This window comes from Borostomias antarcticus (assembly GCF_949987555.1).
Source record: "Borostomias antarcticus genome assembly, chromosome: 3".
Lineage (NCBI taxonomy): Eukaryota > Metazoa > Chordata > Actinopteri > Stomiiformes > Stomiidae > Borostomias > Borostomias antarcticus.
Window position 1 is genome coordinate 28,292,565 of NC_140236.1, and position 6,000 is coordinate 28,298,564.

Here is a 6,000-nt window from a genome sequence, read left to right on the forward strand (position 1 = left end):
ATGAGCCTCAAACCATCAAGCCAATTGGAAGACAAGACCTCTTGTAATGTGCACAGGTCATAGGTTAGCGTAGGTCAAAGCGAGGACTCTCGCGCCCTGTGTGTGCACCTCCTCACATACTTCCAGAATGTTCCCTGCCGGTTCAACTGTCGGTTTATTTAAAAAGCTGCTTAATACAAACATCATGTTGAGCACTTAGTGGGTTAGTGCTGGCAAGGGCAGCAGGGAGGGGGGGCAGCAGGGAGGGGGCAGCAGGGAGGGGGCAGCAGGGAGGGGGGGTAGTAGAACACGTGTGGGAGGGGGGCAGAGCTGGAGCAGGGCACAGTAGGGGACAGGAGATGGACAGGTATGGGAACACTGAACCAGCCTTCAAAGAGGGCCATGACTTGTGTGCCAGCGAGCTGTGTGTGTGTGTGTGTGTGTGTGTGTGCGCGCACGCTTGTGTGTGTGTGTGTGTGTGTGTGTACAGTATGTGTATGTGTAGTATTCAGAGTGGGATAACACACATCTGACTCAAACAAGCTTTGAGAAAGAGTTTGATCCCACGCAGGGGGGGTGGGGGATGGAGGGGGGTAGAGGAGAGGGGGGTTGAAGAGGGGTGTGGGGGGTGGAGGGGAAGAGTAGAGAGTGTTGGGGGTTGGGGGTGGAGGGGTAGAGGAGTGGGGGTTGGGGGGTAGAGGAGTGGGGGGGGTAGAGGAGTGTGGGGGGGGTGGAGGGGTAGAGGAGTGGGGGTGGGGGGGTAGAGGAGAGGTGGAGGGGTAGAGGAGTGGGGGTGGGTGGGTAGAGCAGAGGGGGGTGGGGGGTGGAGGGTGGAGGGATAGAGGTGTGGGGGTGGGGGGATAGAGGAGTGGGGGGGGGTGGAGGGTGGAGGGGTAGAGGAGAGGGGGTGGGGTTGGAGGGTGGAGGGGTAGAGGAGTGGGGGGGTGGAGGGGTAGAGGAGAGGGGGTGGGGGGGTAGAGGAGTGGGGGGGGGGTGGAGGGTGGAGGGGTAGAGGAGAGGGGGTGGGGTTGGTGGGTAGAGGGGTAGAGGAGTGGGGGTAGGGGGATAGAGGAGTGGGGGGGGTGGAGGGTGGAGGGGTAGAGGAGAGGGGGTGGGGTTGGTGGGTAGAGGGGTAGAGGAGTGGGGGTAGGGGGATAGAGGAGTGGGGGGGGTGGAGGGTGGAGGGGTAGAGGAGTGGGGGGGTGGAGGGTGGAGGGGTAGAGGAGAGGGGGTGGGGTTGGAGGGTGGAGGGGTAGAGGAGTGGGGGGGTGGAGGGTGGAGGGGTAGAGGAGAGGGGGTGGGGTTGGAGGGTGGAGGGGTAGAGGAGTGGGGGTGGGGGGGGGGGGGTGCTGGGAGTGGACCATGGCTCATTCTGGCCATAGCAAATGTGGAAAAGAAAACAATCTCCTACTAATAGGAACCAGGGCAGCTGACTGTCCTCGCTGGCCTGACGGTTATACGGGCTTTCCCAGCTCAACGGAAGTACAGCCCAGCGAGAGAAGCCATGTACCATATATACCATTGTACCATATATACCATTATACCATATATACCATTATACCATTATACCATATATACCATTATACCATATATACCATTATACCATTATACCATATATACCATTATACCATTATACCATTATACCATATATACCATATATACCATTATACCATTATACCATATATACCATATATACCATTATACCATTATACCATATATACCAATATACCATATACACCATACATATACACCATATATACCATATATACCATATACACCATATATCACATATACACCATATATACCATATACACCATATATACAATATATACCATTATACCATATATACCATATACACCATATATACCATATACACCACATATACCATATATACCATAGATACTATATATACCATATATACCATATACACCATATATACTATATATGCCATTATACCATACATACCATAGATACCATATACACCATATATACCATATATACCATATATACCATTATTCCATAGATACCATATACACCATATATACCATATATACCATATATACCATTATTCCATATATACCATATACACCATATACACCATACATACCATTATACCATATATACCATATACACCATATATACCATATACACCATATACACCACATATACCATATATACCATATATGCCATTATACCATATATACCATAGATACCATATACACCATATACACCATATATACCTTATACACCATATATACCATCTATACCATATACACCATATATACCATATACACCATATATACCATATATACCATATACATCATATATACCATTATACCATATACACCATATATACCATATACATCATATATACCATTATACCATATACACCATATATACCATATACACCATATATACCATATATACCATATATGCCATATATACCATCAAACTGATTTTCTGGGATTCTTCGATCTGTATAAAAAAAGAACGACGCACAGGCTCACAAGGCTTCCATTTAAACCTACACACGTAACAGGAAACGATTCTTATATATCACTTTGAGTTTTTGACAAGAATATTTGGGAGAAAAATTGGCGTCTGCCCCAGTATGTGTTCAGCGAAGCTGAGTCATACGTTTGAGGAAGGAGGGAATCTGGGGTTTTGTGTTTTTTTTGTCCTCTCGCTCTTTTCTGCCCTTAAAAAGTGGCCTCACTGCACATGTTGACTAATACTGATAAAAAGCCTTAATCAGTCTCTTTGAGCTGGCATTGACAGCGCTCTAATAGCTGAGCTTTTAAAGCTGAAGTGAAGCAGGGCAGAGAAGCCAGTGACAGCCAGGTGCTGAGCAGTTGGCCTCCGTCTCCAGAACGTCGGCCAGTTGGAAAATGCTTTGCAAAATTTATCTGCACTCTTTTCCCCTGACAAATTATTTTATTGTTCCCGCACAGTTGGTTTTCATTTAGCGTCTTGGCTAATGATGGCCTCTATGAGCATGTGGACCATTCATTTTGCATTATTCAGCATACATACCCAAACTGGGACTGTTCACATCTGACAGAACATCTCTGTGCTCTCCGAGCTGACCACAAATGTGGAATCCAAGCTAGAGAAGTACAGTACGGTACGGTACGGTTCACTTTAGCTCCCTGTAGAATGGACGTCTCTCCTAACTGTTAACTACTTCTTCACTGGGAGCTAAAGCATGTCTCTGTGGGGTGACATGGGCGCTGTGTGTCCCACCAGGAAACGAGACCCGCAGGAGCATAGTCACACGCACATGTCACACACACACACACACACACATACACACACACACACACACTACAAAAAAGCATAATCACATTACAGGCCAGTGCCTGGTGTGTTTGTAGCAGACAGCCCGTGTGACTGGCTCAGATGGGCCAGATAGGGCTGGATCTCCTCGCCCTCCTCCATCCACTCGCTGCCCTCCCCCTGACCTGGGCTCACTACACCGGGCCCCGGCCACTCTCCCCCTGACCTGGGCTCACTACACCGGGCCACTCTCCCCCTGACCTGGGCTCACTACACCGGGCCACTCTCCCCCTGACCTGGGCTCACTACACCGGGCCACTCTCCCCCTGACCTGGGCTCACTACACCGGGCCACTCTCCCCCTTACCTGGGCTCACTACACCGGGCCACTCTCCCCCTGACCTCACTACACCGGGCCACTCTCCCCCTGACCTCACTACACCGGGCCCCGGCCACTCTCCCCCTGACCTGGGCTCACTACACCGGGCCACTCTCCCCCTGACCTGGGCTCACTACACCGGGGCCACTCTCCCCCTGACCTGGGCTCACTACACCGGGCCACTCTCCCCCTGACCTGGGCTCACTACACCGGGCCACTCTCCCCCTGACCTCACTACACCGGGCCACTCTCCCCCTGACCTCACTACACCGGGCCCCGGCCACTCTCCCCCTGACCTCACTACGTCGGGCCCAGGCCGCTAATCTCTTACACATGCTGTGCGTCTCCACGGCCGGACCCTCTCTGAGACAGCTCAGTCAAAACAGCCCGGCGCTCCTGAGAGGGGCGGGCCGGGCCTAATTGGAACACTCACTAACTAACAAATGCCTGCTGCCTGTTGGGCTGCCCCTGTTGGGCAGCGTTATGCATGGCGGGGCCATCAGAGGGGTACATGGGCTTTGACAGGGTGTTTGCTGTTCCAGGGGGTAACATAGGCCTACTGTGGGACTGTGCGACTGCGACTGACAGCTTGTAAGTCGACGCCTGAGACGCTGAAGGTACACATTGCTCGGGTAAAGAGGATTTTAAGGTTTAGGACTGTGATCTGTGACTTTGTGACTTCCTTTGACAATTTACAGTTTACAGAGAAAAACATTTGATGAAATAATAAGGATTTATATGATAATGGGCGGCCATTTTGCCGTGTTGTAGGTTTCATTATAGCTGTGTTCCTCACCTACTCCCTCTGCCCCGTCCGTCAAAGAAAGACACTTTCGTTTCGAGATGAACGCGGAGCTTGAGAAACATGTTTCTCATTCCACACGAGGAGAACGCTGCCAACCACACATCTCTGAGAAGACTCTGCCTGGTCTTCTCCTGCGCTGTCTTTGTTTACACAGGGTTAGCCACATCTTCAGACCACTTTGGCTTTCTAATGATCTCCAGGCAGTCCCGGCCAGTTAGGCCGCTCTTTCTAGGCTCAAACCGAGAAACTGCCTTCGCACACCAAGCTGCCGGCACAGCCTCGTTGAGCATGTTGAATAAAACATGACCTTTTATACTCAAACTTGTCCCCCGGCCTTTAGATGTTTCTACAGTATTCCGCGTGTTTTACAGTATTCATAGTATCTTAGAGTGGCAGACTTAATTGCTCAATAAAAGATATCCGATATACCAGTATCAAAGCAATGTGAGTAGCTTTTCAAAATGTTGTCCCCTCAATTGGCTTTGGCAGTAATTTGATGGCTTATTTGAATCGCTATAGTTACAGATTCATATTGATTCCTCCGTCATGTTTCTGATTATTTTGATGCATGTCGTGATATCATATTGCAAAGAAATGACATGGTATTGGCTTCCCACTAAACTACAAACATGTGTTTTTTTTATTTGTAAACATTTTTTAAGGATTTTGATACACTTTATTCTGGGAACAATAAATCTATTGTTATTTTTACAACACAGACATTATTGTTCTGAAAAATGCTGCTTTTGACTCCAACTAGACACAAGCTGGAACTATAAACGAAATGGGCTAGTGAACTTATGGAGCTACTAAATGCATATTTTGAAAGCAGGTAGTCTGAGGGCTTTAAAAGAAATATTTTTAGTATTGTAAAATAAGCATTATATTTTATCAATGAAAAGTTTGGTATTTACTCTGAAAACCACAACTTTTAGTGAAAGTAAACTAATCTTATTAGCCCCATTGGACAGTAGATACTGAAGCATTAGTCATAAATCTAAAATCCCATTTAGTTAGAGTGCACATTTTACAAGCCTGGTCTCATCATGAAAACATGGATGATCTGGCCACGGTAGACGCCAGTCTTCTACAAGGCCCACCAGCTCTCCGGCATGAGGTGAGCCGGCCAGAGAGAGAGAGAGAGAGAGAGAGAGAGAGAGAGGCGAAGCATCAGGATATGTACACTAGCTCCTGCCAAGATATACTCATTTAACAGCACAAAAAGATTGCACCATCCTGAACCCAACCATTTTCTTGGCTTGTTTGTCTTCGGGATGATGTCAAATGGTGAGAATTCATATTTCACAACAAATTTCTTTTTTTTAAGATCTCGTATTCATCTTTTTCTGTGCGTAAGCAAACAAACATTTGCATTTCAAAGTGCTTCAAATAAAAGTAAAACCCTTTTATGGGTTTGGAGTCGTTATTGGAAAACAGTTCAGGGACTAAATTAATATTTTTTTATGGTCCGTAAAAGAACTTCACAATGAATGCCAGGTTATGTGAAGGACTTGACACATGGCAGGGCCCCGAGCCCTCGAGGATTCCTCCTCGCGCAGCCC